This window comes from Drosophila gunungcola, chromosome 3R, assembly GCF_025200985.1.
Source record: "Drosophila gunungcola strain Sukarami chromosome 3R, Dgunungcola_SK_2, whole genome shotgun sequence".
Classification (NCBI taxonomy): Eukaryota; Metazoa; Arthropoda; class Insecta; order Diptera; family Drosophilidae; genus Drosophila; species Drosophila gunungcola.
In genome coordinates this window covers 21,014,682-21,033,317 of record NC_069139.1, presented here as the reverse complement: position 1 = coordinate 21,033,317, position 18,636 = coordinate 21,014,682, and the positions used below count along the sequence as shown (strand labels likewise).

General features: G+C 38.6%; 1 protein-coding gene across 1 annotated transcript in view; it reads left to right on the top strand.

Moving 5' to 3' along the window:
• LOC128266590 (F-actin-monooxygenase Mical) overlaps positions 1 to 18,636 on the top strand; it is a 44,146-nt gene that overhangs the window by 1,855 nt on the left and 23,655 nt on the right. Inside the window, 2 exon segments of the mRNA XM_053003235.1 lie at positions 3,708 to 3,784; positions 14,824 to 14,875. The gene's annotated coding sequence lies outside the window, so the exon portion shown is untranslated.

Sequence of the window (18,636 nt, the reverse complement as noted above, 5' to 3'; positions counted from 1 at the left end):
GGGCACCACACCAATGACAAGCTTCGAAGTTTTCCAAAAAAATGAGAGCCAAGCAAGAAAGCGGCGGGCAGGGAAAATTATTGTCGCGCCAGCAAAAAGCGGTCACAAAGATTTGATGCATCAGCCTTGACATTATTTCAAAGAAGTGCAACAAATTACAAGAAACTCCCATCAACCAATCGAATCAAATGGGTAAAAGTTGGATTTATTTATTATTAACACAACAAAGTTATTTTAAAACGATTGGTTTCGGTTTACGATTAAGTGGTCCCAGTTTGACTGCACTTGGTGATTTAAGTCTATTATAAAAGGCTTTGTCAGCATTAATTTCCGATTTCCAATAGTTTTGGACCAATTCTTGTACAATCTTAATATCTCTGCTGTTTTTTCTATATCTTATCTTCTTATTAAAGAAAATGAATTCTGAATTCTGAATTTGTAATTTTTTTTTTTTTGTAAAATTATGTTCTTTTGTTTGGGCAATACAGTCCTTAAGGAAACTGACTCCCTAGAGACTTGATGAAAATTACGAAGAGAGTCGCACGAACGTCTTCTGATAACAATATCGCTGGAATAATCGCCATTCGTTGAACCCCGTCAGAATGTAGGAGCATTGACTTGCAAGATCGCGTTCTGCAGCCCGGGGCCATTTCTTTACACCAATCAAAGCGACGAAGACAAGACCAAGACGATGGCGTCAAGTCATGACATTGCACTGGCAAAAGAACAAGAACAATGGAAAAGCACTCTTTGGATTCCAGTAAAAAGCAAATGCCGCCCTTAACTTTTTGTTTGACTGCATAAATATTTCTGGCCCGATCACAGAGTCCAAATAGTATTTAAATCCAAAGATAAGATAGTAGGCAGTCCACTTCTATTTTTATGAAAATGGTTAAAGTGTGTGTCTTTTATCATTTCCTCGAGCTGTTATTTTCAGACTTAGCACAGGGTAACATCTAATTAGGGCTCTAATTGGGCTTTGTTTTTTAGGGGGCATGTGTAAAGTGTGACATTTGTTATGTATGTGCTTTGTGTGAAATATTTTCATTAGCTGTTTCGCTTTGGGGCCATATTTATGGAAGCGTTAATGGCGTTTGGCTTGATGGTCATTAGCATATGTTGTAACTGGTTTTCCCTTTTTACAAAAATGTGGGATCAGGAAGATATAAGTTATCTCTCTTGGCGCGAAATGTTAGTAACATTCATTAGAATATTCTGTAATTTAATAATTTATCATTGGTTCCTGTTATGAATCATTGAGGTGTTCAACAACAAACACTTTACAACACTCCCATTTTTGAAACCCATACGCAGCACTTAAACCAACTGCAACGCAGTTGACCTTTGTTTGTGGAATGCCATAAAGTGCAGTTTTATGACCGCAATGTGTTAACAATTGCAAACGAAAGGGCAAGGAATGCAGGGTCTTCCTCATTGGAGAAGCACTTGAAAAACCATTAAAAATTACTCCCTCTGAACACGAAACCCGAGGAACTCCCCTATCTGCCTTTCTCCCCCATTAACCCATAAATGGGAAATTGATATTGTCCAGTGTGTTGTGACACTGATAAAATATCAGACAAATTAGATAAAGTTGCGGCCAAGGGCAAGTTTTTTTTTTACACGTACTTTTACTTATATTTCAGTTAGACCCGCTATCGACGAAGCTCTTTTGAAGTCGAAGAGAGCGCGTAAAATTGTTTATCTTTTGCAGAAGGCAGAGTTCGGCATTCGGCTTTTCTTCGCATATACGATTTCTTTTTTTCGCATCTACTGTTTATGTGTGTTTTTTTTTTGTTTTGTTTGCTGGCCTTTCACGTGATAGGCTTTTGTGTGTTTATTAATCGCATTTTTATCGCCACTTTAATAACATATGCCGCGTTGTTGGGAAAATGGGTTTGGTCGGTGGGAGATGGGGAGTTTTTGGGCGTCAATTAGCTGTCGTCTGGGCCAGGCACTTTCACAATTTATCAAAAATACATCATCAAAGTGTCCACATTTCGTTTTCAATTTCATACTTTTTGTTGTCTGCGCTTTTCTTCTTTCTTCTTTCTCCCTCTTACTATTTTTGTTTTTTTTCCGGGCAGAAGGAGTTCCATTATTAATTAAAAAGCTGACAGACAGCGCCGTCATCACGATGACCATGACCCAAGTGGGTGAGCTCCTTTGTTGTAATGTGTTGCTTTGTTTTTTGTGCATTTTCACACTGCAAAAGTTCGCTGCTCCGGTGAATAAGAATTCGCTTGTCTATAATTCATTTGAGACAAATACAACATGCTACTCTTGTTACACCCGCCTTTGTGCCGGTGTTTGGGTTGTTAATTCGAGCCTCGATTTTCCAGTTTTCAGCCAGTCAGGCATTAACTTTGCTCATTTACCCACTCGGTTTGTTCACTCAGCCACTCACCCGTTCGTTTCATTCATCCATCTATCATTTAATCAGCCCTTTGCTTGCTAGACCAAGTTTAGGAGCCGGCTTGCGAGCTCTTAATATGATTAAGTTTTTACGCTTCGACAGTTTCTAGCACGGCTCACTCGCCGCCTCGACTTATTTATTCTTCCATTTCTAGGGGTTTACAGCAACACATATGTTTACAAAAGCTGCGCTACATTTCAAACTAGAAGTTTTTCAATTTCCCAAGAAGTTTACCTTCAAATGGGGCAAGCATTGGGGATTATCCCGAAGCAATACAACTCCGTATAGGGCTGGGTTCCTTGAATGTCGTGTCCTAATTCAAAGAACTTGTGATGAGGCCATGCTATAAATTGAGTTCGTTAGGCTTTTGACAAGGTGTGAACGAAGTTGTTCGCCATTTTCAAACTGTTTTCACTTATTTTAATGAAAATAATACATTTAAAAACGAAATTTTTTACCTTACAAACGTAAAAGCCAACTAAACCTTAAGTACACTTTGTGCCCTTGCCATTTTTGCTGTGGGAACTGCAAGTGTTTTATTGACTAAACACTTTTCGCGATTTATTGATTTGAATCTCCATGCAAACAGCCAAACAGCCATCCGGATGGCTTTCAATTTCTCAATTCAAATCATCCAAACAAATTGCATTTGCATGCTTCTACCCCGGAGTCAAAGCGAAGGCCAATTAATGGCAGTGAACAAAACATTGGCTCTTCAATGCAAATTCAATGTGCTGACAGGCGACAATGTTTGATCGCACCGAGGGAATTGGAGGGGTCATATTGGCAAGTAAACATAAACAGATATTTCTAAATGGAGCTCATGTCATTGGCACATTCACAAATTCGACAGTCGCCGGATGTGCTGCCATCTAGAAAAAAAGCGGGAATGTTCTTGGAAACTCTCTTTGTTTACAGATACATTTGTATCTATAAGTTTGAGCAATTTTAAAGTAATTCATTTGTGGTAGTTTAGTCCCAACCACATGATTCACTTTCCTTAATTATGAAAAACCGAAGATCGAAAGATTACGTATTTTGGCCATGATTGAGAGCACAAAACTAAAAACCGAGTAAAATACTTTTCCACTTGAAGAAATTTCAAGTTATTTTTTATTTAAATAAATATTTATAAACCGTTGATGAATTTTTTTAATACGACTTAAGTTTGTTATCAGGAAATAAATCTTAGGTTATTTTGTTATTATAAATGATATTTATTTATTATTTTTTAACCAAGGGCTAATTAGTTTAAAATTAAACAATACGTTTTTCCTGTTTCTGTTTTCAGTGAACTAAAACGACAACAAATCATATTCTTCGCCTTCCCACCACAAATGTTTTCGGCCAGCAAAATAGCTTGCTAAGGTGAGTTGTTCGAAATGTATAATTATAAATTAAATTCATATGCGTATTAGTGTAGATTGGCATATGCCAGTGACTAAGAGCCCCACATTTAATGACTGATAATTGGTGATGGACAAGAGTTGCCTTCATTTTTGGCTTTAACCATGGCAGGCGATTTGTTTAGGTAGATTAGATAAGGGGGTAAAAAGCTCTATCAGACTGCGATGCAACTGTAGTATATAGAATTGATTTGTATAGGCCAAACAGTTAAAATTAGCAATAAATTTAGATATTGCAAGTTTTAAATATTCCTAGATAACTTCCGTTTTCGCTGACGGATATTTTGATTGATTGATCAAAGCAATAATTGGCCAACACTTTCCGCCGCCAATTGCACCTGGATACTCTAAGTTGTGCCCGCCTGCACTCCGCTATCAATCTTGGCCAGTCAGCTCGACTACCTCATAACCCTGCCTCATGCATTTTTAATTGGCAAATGCTGCTCAACACTCAATGAAAAGTCGTCTGTTATTGGCCAGTGGCCAACTTGAAAAGGGCAAAGTTTATTGGGCCAATAATAAAATCGAATTGGGGGAATGGGCATTCGTCAAGAATCGAGATTCGAAATCGAAACCGGGCAAGAACTATTTTTAATTATCTCGCAGCATTTGGCTTTGACAGTTTCAGTTTCAATTTCTAGCTGCATTTTTTCAGTTTGCTCAAATTGATTGGGGCACCACCCACAGCCCACCCACTTTCCACGGTTGGCGAGTCGCGGGGAAAAAGGAATTCCTAAGAAGAAATGAAAATCTAAACATCTCTAACATATTCGATAAACACGAGCCGAAAAATAATGAAAGAGGCAACTTTCATCGGTGGAAAATTTGTGTAAAATTTATTCTACTCGCAGCCCCTTTCTTCTTTCGTTTTTTTTCGGCGTCTGCTAATTTTAGCGTGAAGAAAGCTGATTGCATGGGGCATTTGTATTTCGGCTCTTCAATTGCCATTTCATTTATATTTTTAATTACGCAGAGCGATCTAGAGAGAGTTCTCCCTCGCTCGATCTCTCTTTCCACATCAGCTTTTGTGGCTCTTTTATGTGCAATTAATTCTACAATTTGTCACAAAAAAAAACTATTTTAGTGTTTTCACATACTATTTTGTAGTTAAATTTTAATTTTAGTCGCTGCTGCTGCTGCTCTTTTTGTTGCCGGGGATTGTAATTAGCTTCGTGGTGGGTTTATTGAACTGTGTGCTGAGCTCTCCAACAACAAACCAAAAAACATACACACAAATCGCGTTACACATCGGACATGTTTATGCGTTCCAAACTATTTACGGACAAAGGTCCCGGCCACAAAAAATATTGATGTTTCCATAGACATGCCCGGTTTATTGCCATACGGAGGAAATTCTATGGTTCAGGTAGCCCTATGTATTTCCCGTTCCGTTATGCTTAAGCTTGAGGCGAACTGGTTGGCTGATCTAATATGTAACTCCCACCAAGCCATCAATTATTTTGTATAATGAGCTGACTTTGGTTTGCGGCTGGAGCAATTTAAAATCAATTTTATCTGCAAAAACTTGATAATTTATAATTTGGTTCTAAAAATATGGAAATATTTGTAATTCTTGTTTTAATGATAGATTGAAATCAATTGCAAATTTTTTTTGTTAACATGTTTTTTGTGAACTTATCAATTCAGTTATGGCAAGTAAAACCATGGTCAAAACTTATCTAAAAGTTTAAAAGTTTTCCTTGTTTTTTGCGTTTTCCTTGTATGTACCTCGACAATTAAAATTGTTAAACAATGTAAAACAAACAAATCTATTATCACCTGCTGAAAAAACAACAAGGCGAACGCGATTCAGCGAATACCATTTCCTTATCTATAACATTTGTAGTTTAAATTAATGATCGGCGCCAATTACATATATTCGCAGCTCGTATAGGGGTTCCTTTGCCTTGTATGGCCTGCGGTCCGTCCCACTGTCATTAGTCGCTTATTGAAATCAAGCGGCGCTGATAACAATTTGCGATTTGAAATCGACCTGCGAAAGGTGTTGATGCGATAAGCACGTTCGCATTTGGAGCGTCCAAACCTTGACCAACTAAATTGGGGCTAATGAATCAGCTGATTGATCACGAATCGGCTCTCCGTTCCAAATAAGGTGCTGGAGTCGGTTTCGAAAGGTATTTTCTTTTGGTGCTGCCGCCGCCGCCGCTTCGCTTTTCCAATCAGCAAACGCAAATCCAATTATCAATCAGATCAATTGGAAAGTCGGGGCCAGGCAACCACAGTCCAATAAACGGGGCGTGTCAATGCAATTAAGGATGGCAGAAGGGCGGATCGATTTGGGTTCCGTTAAGGAGAGTAAGCCCCGAAGCTGAATGCACCGGACAAAATTTAATGATCAATTGGGTCTGTAATTTTTAATGAAAATAACTTGATCTTTGCTTATTTGATCAAATATAAATTTTCATGTTAAAGAAACTAAATTGATACTAGAAACCTTGGATTACATAGTACAATTTTCTAAAAACCTTTTTATTTGGTTCTATTTTTTTGTGTGTGTTGTTCCCCCAGAAAGCTCTCCCTATAGTTAGCGTTTCCCATCTTTGGATGCTTCGCTGCCTCGTGTTGGGCCTACGAAACAAGTTTCTCCCTCTCTCTCTTTGATAGTCTACCCGTCTCTTTCGGTTATTCTGGTTGCGCATGAATCACTTTTTGTTTTGGTCCGACTCTGCTTTGCTCAAAGCTTTGTCTTTTCGAAAGGTAACTAAACTATGTACATTGTACACACAGCGAGGTTCTGTTAAAGGGCATCGGGGATCCAGGGACGGGAGTCGGAGAAATTGAGTTTATGACGTTTGCACTTAACCCCCAGTGGAAAACATGGCACAGTTATCATTCGTTAGCTTTCTGCCCAGCAGCGGAAGTTTGTCGGTCGAGCGTGAATCGATCAACGCAGCTCGCTCCCCATTCGTCACTAATTCATTCATTCGTTCGCCCAGTCAGTAAGTCAGTCAATGGATTCTAATGTTTCTGTATTGTTTTTTCTGCATTTGTTTGCTGCTTGATTGCATTGCCAGCGGATATTGGCAATGCAACCGGGAGAACCGAATAGCACACCCCAAAAACCCACATACTGGCCTAATCCCGGCCTCTATTCTCTTGAGGATTAGGAAAGAACCTTTATAATCATAAATTCGTTTTCCGTTAAGTTTTGGTGCCTCGGTCAGTTTAGATTCAATTTTTATGTATGCACGTGAACTTTTTCAATTTTTAGCAAATTAATTGATTCGAATTTAATATTTCAAGTTATTGGTGCTTAAAAATCTCCAAATTGCAAGCAAACTTTCTAGCTAGCCCAAATTGCTCCCACTCTTTATTAACTTTAATTTAACTCACTTTTTAATGGCTTGGCAAAAGTTTTTGTTTTTTTTTATAAAATTCAATAACCAAAAGCGAAAGAGAATTGAAAATGTGAAACCGTCACTGGTTCACGGTCAACTCGTGCGCGTAATGACAGCCAACGATTTTCAGCCCGCATAATTACGCCGGCGAACACCACAAAAGTAGCAACACAAGTAACCACTGCAAACAACTGTTTCATTTACATTGTGCAGAGTCATGGAATCTGGTCAACTGAAATAGCAAAAACAAAAGAGAGAAAAAACCGAAATTGCCCAGAGCACGCCAACACACACACACTCCACGATAACTAAGAAGTCAGCACACGCGATGGCAAATCTTGTATGGAATACTATAAATGCCACGCCCACGCCCGAACAAGGCTTATTATGGCCACATTTATTGACCACAAAGTAGCAGCAAGAGAGACGAACAAAAAACGGCCGAATCCAGCACAATTCATGGACCAATGTGGGCAGGTGTCTTGTATCTCAGTGTCTGAGTGTGTGGGTGGCTGGTAAGCGCCAAGAGTTAACCATTATTAACAGTTTATTAAAAACAACTCAAGTGGCCAAGGTAAATAAAAAGCAAAGAGATCAAGCTAAGCTGAAGCACGTGCTGCCACAAATTGGGACAAAAATGAGCACAGCAAAATATAAATATCCATTAAAATGGTAATAAAATAGTAATAATTTTAAAGTATGTAGCAGGTGCTCTTATTCAAATTCACTTAAAATATAAAATTAAAGATGAAAGAAAATTTAATTAAAAAATGTTTCTAAACTTTCTTGCGAAGTTGTTTTTTTTTTATTTAAACTTGCAGCATTGTACACCATGTCGTATGAGTAATGTCAACAAGTTCATAGCTTATAATTGTGGTACCGAAAGTAAAGTTTATTTTTGCAACTCCTCTTTGAAGACTCTTTTCTTAACCTTCCTCGCAAACTTGCAACACTGTACAGCGTGTCGTATGAGAAATGCGAGGCATTTGGAAAGCGAAACTTCGCCACTACAAAGAGCAGCATTCCTGAGCAAATTGCAAATGCTAAGTGAGAGCCATGGCATCTAACAAGATTCTTTAGGCACTCACAATATGAGAGAGAGAAAGAGAGAGGGAGATGGGTTAGACAGAGTCGGCAATATTTATCGATTTTGGTTTCAGGCAAAACTTGTTGCGCTCAGCCTCGCAAATCAATTACGCAATTTAACTCTCAAGCGATTTTATTTAAATGAAAACATTTCCATGGCAGCCAATTTGATAAGTGGAAAAACGCTCATCAATCAGTCAGTTCAGCGTTCCATCACTCTGTCAAGACACAGAACTTTCCTCAATATTTCATCTAACCGAAAGTTCACTGACTTTGGGCTGTCTTACGAACAAAAAAATATGTTTGACCCAAAAAAAGAAACTAGGAAAATGTGCGTTGATGTGCAGTGGAACTGCCGCGTAACAATAACCACACTAAAACATAAAATGCACAGAAAGATAAATAACCATGTTTTGATAAGTTTGTTGTTAATGTGAAAACTATATTTTTTGTAAGATTTAAATTTTGATATAAAAACATCAAAATTATCTGTTTAAAGATATACGTAATATAAATAACAAACAACCAGCAAACCAAAGTTTAATTAACTTCGTTACAGGCTGTTAATACCTATTTGACCTGCTGATTTTGATTTAATAATAGGTTTTTTTTTCTCTGCATTGATAGCTGTTATGCTGATGGGGATTATGAGGCTGCTGATTAGACGGGCAGACCCGCCAAATGAAATGAAACTTTATCGGATTAAATTTATGACAATTTTATGGCCAGTGGTCAGGGGGTGTGGATTGAATCAGTTACAGTGGGGAAATCAAAATTCCTTTCGGAACGCATGCTACTTGGGCTGCTGCTGATGATCGTTTGGGCAACTTCCTTGAAGTTTATGGCGTGTTGCATGCCTCAGGCTTCCCGAGGCATGAATAAAGTGTGGAGCCGCTGGGGGAAGCTCTGTTCGATGTATGCCCCACATTATATGGTTCGGCCAGATCTCTGCCAGACCTCGCTGCGTTTTTCATTTCTCCTCTAGAGCTGCTTGACAGCCCGTACCTCTATCCGTTCGTCTCACTGACTGACTGACTGACTGAATGACTGACTGACTGAATGACTGACTGAATGACGGCCTGCCTGTCGTGTGCTCAGTCAATTAGCGCTCAGAGGACCGAAACAGCAACTGAAACTGTAGCAAAGCGGCAACAGAGGCAAACGCAGCAACAATTGCAGCGGCCCGAGGATTGTGCAAATATTTGCGCGTTAAAACAAACTGCAAATGAAATTGTCTAACAACAGGCCTCGAATATGTTCGAAACGTTCAACAATTGCTGGGCGGCTTCTGCTGCGGGTGATGTTGCTTTTGCTATTGCTTCTCCTCTTGCTGTTGCCTGTTGCAATGAAAATGCCAGCGGACAAAGAAATCGAATCAAAATACCTGCAGCAGCAAAAAATGCTAAAATATAAATAAAATTGAATGTAAAAATAGTTGCAGTTGCACTTTAAAACTGATCGTTTGGTTTGGCTCGTTTGGTTTAGCTTTCGATTTAGATTGTATTTCATCAGCTCATCTTTTCAGACTGTCGATTGCTCATGCGCCCTGTTGTACACGTTGAATAAAAATGAACCAGAAATTAAAAAGTTTCAAATTTCTGAAAACATTAATTTTAATTTGTGGTATTTAAAACAACTTTTACTTTTTTTATAAACATAGGCATGTAATTTTTTCTGTAAGTGTACCTGGTTAAATAATCACTTAATCGTTTGGCAAATTAGCGACTTAATAGCAAGCATTAATTGGCACATGCACAATTCTGTTGTCATCGCAGAACTCGCAGCAATATGAATTGTTGATATTACTCATAAGCCTGGTGTGCGGCTGAGATTTAAAGATAATTCCAAGGAAAACTTTGTAATAAGAAGCGATTAGATAAGCAACCTCATTCGCAATTATATGATGCTCTCAATTAAGTATAATAGAAATCTAAGTTTTCCTTAGCTTAGCAAACACACTCTAAACTCCGAGAAAATCTGAAAAGCGAAATTTCAAGCGACATCTGCTAGCCCATTTTCTCATGATCGAATATTCATAGCAGGCAAGTGCCAATTGCTGAGCAAACTAATATCTAAATAGTAATGGCGGCGGTGGCGGTAGGGGTGTGCCAACAAACAGGTTTGGCAAACAAATAAACACGCAACTTGCTAAAATACGAGTGCGATTGGCAAGGCGAAATCCCGGCCACTTGACACTTTGTTTGTTTTCATTACCAATAAATGTTTGCGCCCCTTGTAATCGGACTGCGATCAGCGCCCCTGCCACTGCCACACATGGCGATATCGCCTCGCTTTTCCAATGAAAACGCAAGTATCCGAGCCCGACGAGTCCAATTTTGGGCACTCACTTTCCTGTCCGAGCGTTTTCGCATCCGCTGGCCATATGCGATGGGGAATTCACTCGCCAAGCCGGCATTTAGCCAAGGATGTTTTGCATTGCAATGGCAATTCATCAACACCAACAGATTTGTCATGCGGCAGACGCATAATTAAATACTTTCACCTGTGCGCCAGCCACCCGGTACACCTGCAGCCAACTTAGGTGCAGATACATTTTCATGGCCAACCCGCAAGCTGGCGGAGCCAATGCACTAAAAATAGGCGCATTGCCTTTGCAAGAGACACATTTTCCTAATAGCCGCACTTCACGCACGCCCAAAGAGACATCATATAGCATAAAGTCAGGGACAGGTAACGTCGAGGTGGCCAGGAGTAAATCTTACTGCGAACGGTGCGTGAAAATTACAATTTCCCACCTCGGGCCTTGGCACTTATGCTTATTCTTTGCCTTTGCCGACATTTTGCGTGAGTGGACTAAAAATATGATCCTGCCATATCTGAATTTACAGTGCAACTGCATTTACATGCATCACAAAGGGATAATTGGTTGCGTAGAACTTGTGCTAAGTGTTGCGGAAATGTTTTTTTTTAATTTTGTAAGAATATTTAGTATCCACAAAAACTAAAGATTAAACTATTTATCTTTGTAAAAGGTCATTTAAGTTTGGAAAAATTTAATTTCAAGGTTTTAGATTTGTACTTCTCCATTAAATCTTCTGTAAACATTTTATAAAAATTGACTTAATTTACAGATATGGACCAAATCCAGTTTTATGCATTAAGTGAAATAGCCAACCGTATTCCTTAAACTTTTCAAACAAACTGTATTTGCTTTACGCCCCTACAAAAAGACGTGAGTTTTTAGAACTTGTTTGAGGTCAGAAACGCTTTGAAGAAGCTGCTATGCCCCATCCTTGAATGGGGTTTATTTAGACGCAGTGTTTACACTAAAAGCGGAGACCCAGCTGTGAGCTGTGTGCATCGAGTGGGCCCGTATCTTTCGGATGGCAGAACTGCAGTTTTGGCAGATACATTTTCTTATTTTCTTGTTATTTTTAAACAAAGTACACGACCCAAACTCTCTGCGTTGGCAGTGGATCTCGATGTGTGTGCTTGTTTATTTTCCGAGGTGCATTTGTTTGTTGGCTCTGCCTTTGTGTATTTCGCAGATACTCAATGGTCGGCTACGGGGTGAAGGGGTCCAGAAAGTTTGATGAGCGGCGAAAAAAGAAAAAAGAAAACTGAATATTGTGTTCGACACGGCCCAACATTTGACACAAAAGCCCCGAGCTGCGGCAATGAACTCTGCTCAATGAAAGTGCAATTAAGTGCAGGCAATCGCTAATTACATTTATCGCTCAGATGTTAATTATGCTGTGGCGGGGAGAAAATGGGGCAGAGGCTGTGTGTCTGAGCGCTGTGATGATTATGCAGGAGGAGCGCCGCTTCGAACTCTCGGGAGGTCAATGATATAACCGATGATTAACTGCCGGCATTGTGGCTGCAGGTTCTCTTTTGTTTTCAGCTTCTCTTGCATCGCAGTGCGGCTAAAGGTCAGGTCGCCTATCTATCTTTGATGCTCAGGGCGATGCCATATCTCAGATTGGTCATCTCCAGATACTTTATCTGCTGTCTGCTGTGTTTGTCTTTGCTTTGTTTGTTTATCGCTTGCTTGGTTTATAGCGTGCCATAGACTACCCAGCTTGCAGCTGCTGTTTTTTAAACGGGTTAAACTAGCTTATAAATCTGGCGAAATAGTAAAGCCAGTGGATATTACTCACATCCAGTGTAGAATGCAAATAGAGATAAGCGTAGAATGAAACGGAAAGTAGAGCTCATCTATATATGGCTACTTTATGCTGTGGATAAACACAATGATTATTTTTAACCTTTTATTGTTTTAATATTTCTTTCCTGATTTTTCTAAAAAACTTTGTCCACATGTGATTTATAATTAAAGATTCGACATGACTGTCGTATGTGTTGTTAGAATTTAACAAATTTTGTTCGCAAATGGGAACCTTTTCGAAGGGCAAGAATCCAAAGTTCTACCTCTCACTTTTGGCCTGGGTTATGTAAACGGCTTTTCATATTCGTCAAATATCTGTCAATCTAATGAACATTGCATGAAATTTGCATATTTATGTTTAAAATTTTTTTTTTTGCTGTTTTGCCCGCCAGCACATGTTCGTTTATTGGGCCGAAATTCGCCATGCCAAAGCTTCAAGTTATAGGCCAACTTAAAGAGCCACGTTTTCAATATGGGAAAAGTCGGCGGCGCAACTAGTGAAAGCGCTACAACACTAACTTGGCAACGTCTTTGGTCGGCTTGGTTTTCCTTAAGGCTCAAGACTTGGGGCCAACCAGCCTGCAATCATATTTCACCTTAGCCTGGCCAAGAGTTTGCTGCACTTGTCGTGGTCGTGGTTGTTGTTATTATTGTTGCTGCGGCGACTATAGAAATAACTGAACACTTGCCATTGCACACTTGGCCAAGTTTGGCAACTTTTGACGGCTGCTGCGGCAACCAGCGAACCAAACCAGCTAACAACAAAACGAGTTGTGATGTGGCCGTTGTTATTGTCCGCTTGCTAGCATTTCTGGCCATTTTTTTATTTTTCCATTGCGGGTCTATCCCCATTGGCAACATTTAATTTCATTCATTGCAGGCAGCGCCAAACGGCAGCCGCCAAAATTGCCAAAACTGCCAAAAAGGAGACGCAAATCTTTTGCTGCCGCTGGTTTTTAAATATCCTTCAGAGGAGTAAATTGAATTTTGCATAAAGTCTATGCGAACTTTTGACAACCTAAATCTAGAAATCTTTTCTTTTCTAATGATATAATATAAGCCAGGCTTTTCCATCTTGACTAGTCCAATTTAAGGCTCATATTTCGCATTAAAGTTGATTTGCTAAGTTTTTATATTTCTTTTGGAACAGGAGTCTTTTCTTTTGTAATGAAAAAATATGAGATAGTTCTTCCCATCTTGACTAATCTAAATTAAAGCTCATAATTTGTATTAAAGTTGATTTGCTTCGAATTTTTCTCTGACCAATTGTTTTTCCGTAATTCGGTTTGAAAGGGCATTTCCATTTCACTCTCCCAAATGCAATTTTCTCCAATTTTACGTCTATGCGGTTAGGCACGTGATTTTGTGTTTCTATTTTCTTTTTTGGCTATTTCCTTTTCGTCTTGTCTCTGGCCTGTTTTGGCTGGGGCTTTCAGCATTTTCCGCTGGGGATCGCGGGTTCGAAGTGTTTTGTTCATCGTCAGTCGTCTAGCGTCATCGTCATCGTCTCCGTTTCCACTGAGTTTAATGCCATTTTCGTGCCCGAGCTGTTGCTTTGAATAAATGCCCAGTCGTACGTAGTTTTTGCTATTTGTTGCAGTTTTAACTGCTCGAGAGGGACTGGAGAGTCCAGTGCGAAATTCGTGAGGACGGGGAAGTGGATCGGGGAACCGTGGGGCAAAAGGATGTTATAATTGCCTTGTGGTAGCCGATGTTACCTAAGCAGGTGTTTACTTCTGCGATTTTGTTTGTTTACCTTGTCTGCAATTGCAATTGAACATGCAATAAATTGTTCTTACAATCTGTCGTATTCAATCTGTTTTCGGTGGAGACCTTGCCCATATTTTCGCATTTAATTTGCTGCATAAATCGGCCGCAAATCCACTCACTGCGTTTTATAGAATTAAAGTTGAAAGTGTTTCTTACCATATTAATAAAATATATAGCACTTTTAACATCTTTTTTAATTTGGATAAGTGTTATTAATCGTGTTAGTTAAATTTTGAATTTATAAATAAATTATATATAAATTTTTGAATTATAAGAAAAAATTTCCCAAAAGTGTATTTATCAATTCGGATCTCTATCCCAGATAGTATTAAACGATTTTAGTCATTCTACATTTTTTTTATTTTTGCATATTTCTTTGTCTTGGTGGCCCACGCGACTCACACACAATCCGAAATCCATCATAAGCCGAAAGACATTTATAAATTGGTTTTCAGTTGTTGTTGTTCTTGGTGCTTTTTGAGATATTCGCACAGCCCACATGATTACAACGAAGGCCCAATAACTTTAATTGGCCTCAACATTGAAATGTCACACCAGTTGGTAGCATAATTAGAAACAATAAATTTAGCTCTTAGTTATTTTTAATGCATTCGTTTTCAGTTGGATCTAACCGTATCAAATTTCGTTTGCTTACAGTTAATGCTGCATATATGACAGGCCCACACGACAACGCCAGCGACTAAGACAAGTAAGTTGAGTGTGCAATTAAACCCCGCAAAAAATAGAATATTTATGTAAATTTATATATCCATTTTGTGGTTTATTAAATTTGTTTCTCCACGAGGAGAACTTTGTCCGGGTCTGACCCCAATCCGTGTTGTAATGCAACTGGAGCGGAGTGAGAGGGCGGATTGGGGAGTAGGGCTTGCCCGTCCCAATTTTGTTTATTTTTTCCTGTGCAGGCGGTATAAATTTTTTATTTATTTAAATATGGGTTGAAGTGTTCAGGAAGTGAGTCCCACAGATGAAAATGGGGCATATTTATATACAATGATGCTGCAAAAGTTCTTAATTGGAGCTGGCAAGTATTAATGCTTATAGTGGTTAATAATATAAATAAATATAAAATTATTTTTATCAGGTTGTGAATAACTTGAACAGTGTGGTTTAGTACATTTAAAGAAACATTGCGTATCTGTTTGTTAAATACACTATCAATGAATAAAGGCGGTGATGCCATCTCTACTTCAAATGATGTCAACGGGATGCTTCAAAAAGGATTATCCACAAAGAATGCTGCTGTGCCGCAAGGAAATTGAAATGCTGAATGGCCACATTCTCCTCCTTGTTTTCTTTTACCGATGATGTAATTTGAAGTCGCCGCCAGCCATAAAATTGATTTTGCATTAAAATTCGTTTAACTATAAATTTCGCTTGCGTAAGGAATAAAAATCGAGCTCCAGTCAGGAAGTAAACCACTCAGAATCAATTAATTCGCTATTTATATATAAACATACATTTGTGAGTATATATGTAAGTGCAAAAAATGTTGAAGGCGCCTCGCAGATTCTCCCCTCATCTCGTTCTCTTTCTCTGGGAAAATGTTTGGCTCGTGGCTGCGGGTTGGCCAACCGCATCGTTTGCTGACCCAATTTTGTTTGGCTAATAATAGCGAAAAATGTTTAAACGAACGTACGCTATGCTGCTGTCTATTCGAATATCTTTCAGCCTCGGATTACACTTGATGGTGCAGCACAATATGTTTAATTCTCTGCCAAGTGACAGGTAAACTTGCTTGTAAAAAGTTCACAGTTTTCTAAAAGTTTAATTTATCTTAAAAACTGCGAAAGTGAAATATGGTCAGGGTGTCTCAATATATTCGAAATTTAATTGATATATCGTGAGTGAAGCTGTACTGTCAGCGCTTTGACCAAATCCCACTAATTTAACGTAATTTATTTAGCCACGTCTGTTAGTGCCAAATAAATTACGCTAACAAATTTATAACAATGAAAAAAGTTTAGGTTGGCTGCCAACCAAAAGTTGGCGACTAGATTTATTCAATCAAATCTATTTTCATTATTTTTCACTTGTCATCTTGTTGTAATTGTGAAAGCAGCGGAATGGTACAGAAAAGCGCCAGAGGCGTGCCTCTTAATTGTCACACTTCGTCGAATGGTATGTTTTTAAATTTTCCACCAGCAGTGAGTACCCCTGATACCAAACATACTCGATGGCGCTTCCGCATTGTTGTTTGTGTTGCTTCGATGTCTGTTTGGTGTTCATAAATCAATTTGCTGCAATTTCAACAATTTTCGTTTATCTGCGAAGCTGTTGATCAATTGGCATAGGAACTAAAATTTGAAGAAAAAAAGAACGCAAATCAATCAAACGACTGTCTATTTGTATATTTCTTTATGCCCCAGCTGTGAGCATTTGCCAGATCTTCCGAAGTGTAGAGGTGCTAAGAAACTTTATTTGAAATTGAGACGTTTATTAGTTTAAAATATTAAATAGGCCCCTATGACTTTGAAATTTTCCATTTAATTTCTTTAAATATCTTCGAAACTTTTGAAAACTGTTCACGTTTTAGATACATATTTCTATCGGCAACTGTCCCAAAATTGAACGAATAAAATAACAAAGAAATATTCAAATTACGTGACATTCATGTTCAAGTCAGAAAGTATTTCTTCTGTTATTAGAAAGTGCCCAAGAAAAAGCTTTATTATCGACATGTTCCCTAACTCACCTCCTTTTTCTTACTCGATAAAAAAAACACTTGTTTGATGGGTTCTGCTTGTAGATACAATATCTATAAATCTATAATTAGAGTTTTCTTTATGTTTTTGTGTATATCAACTGTTTGTGACGAAGTTCTCACGATATTCTGGTGGTTGGGATGTTCCTGGCTTTTGTTCACCTGGATTCATTGTATCTTTGTCATCTGTCTTTGTAGTGTTTTAATTAAATTGCCTTAAAAATGATTCCAGGCAGTTGCGCAGCTTCATTACCGATCAAGTGGCTCTCCAACCCGCAACGTAACGGTCCAAGTAAAAAAATTAAATAAATAAATACAAAATATTGTGATATAATTGAAAAACCTTGTGGTAACATAGAAAAATATTGTGTAAATTTGAACAAACGAGTCAATTGCTTCAGGTGAGCAAACAATTTTGACAATAGCTAAATTGAAAAGAAATAACAAAATGTTGAACAGAATTAATCATTTTTTGTTTATGAATGAGACTACAAGACTGTGTTTTGACTATTTAATACAAATTCCCTGGCCATCGGCCAATTTTAAAATAGGAAAATAAAGAAAAAATTTCAGGTTTTCAAACTGAAATGGTTCATTTGTTTTCGAGAACCTTGATCTTATCCGCCAGCCATGTGCAACACTTTATAAACCATGAAATCTTCCGTTTACTCAAAGTCCACAATTCAGTTTTTATTTATGAATTTATGAGTAATTGAGCTGTCCCGAATGGTGAATATTTTTGGGCCACCCTCGGATAGTATGCGAAAATGTGCACAAAGATGAGTCACCCGCTCATCTAACCCCCAATTCGAAAGGGAAAGCCTTATGCAGTTCACCCTCGCCGATTGTTTGAATACCCTGCCCTCGGCCAAATTTTCGGTTAATTCTATTTTCCCTCCCTGCCTCAACAAACTTCACTTTGTGACGACAGTTGGCTGATTAAAACAGCAGACAAAAATCGATAAGCGCTAAACTTTTCATTTTCTTTCGACTTTAATTTTCGTGTTTCATCTCTCGGCCCACACTCCCCCATTTCACTTGGCATTTCTCCCTTTCGTCCGCGCAATGACATAATGTGGTGTGTGCCCAATGTGACCCACAAGTCTATTGTTTAACCCAGACAAACAAATAAGAACTGGGAGGGAGCGAAAGAGACCAAGAATTACACGCAAAACAAGCGCCGGTCGAAAGACAGAAGCCAAAAATTAATAATGTAGTCCGTTTGTATTCTGCTGAAATGCAAAAGGTGTTAAGGTTAATGACTAGGGTCAAGTAATATTGTCCTAAAGGTACCCAAAATTCAATAATGAGCTTAAAAATTTCTAGATTTTGATTCATGATGTCATGTCATGTCATGTTCGAGAGTTAGACAGAAATCTCTGCCGTTGAAATTTGTTCGGAAATGCAAACTTAAAGCGAATTTTAACCGAAGAATTCCCTATTAAGCTGAACCTTTTCTTTCTGTGTAGAGAGCTGGCGAGTGAGACTGTCAAGCTGTCGCCAATTGCGTGACCCAGCCGCCCAGCTACCCACCGCCCCTTATTCGTTTGAACAGTGGGCGTGGTCGGGCACTGAGCGGGCTCTTTTTTTATGACTTTCTTGGCGCCAATCGAATTTTGGTCCCAAACTTTAATAGACGATGAGACAACTGAAATTGGACTGACTGAGGCTTGGCATTGGGTTAGGGATTTGTTGTGTGGGATGTTGTAGAACACTTTGTCAGGGATAATATCTATGCAAAAAAGGAA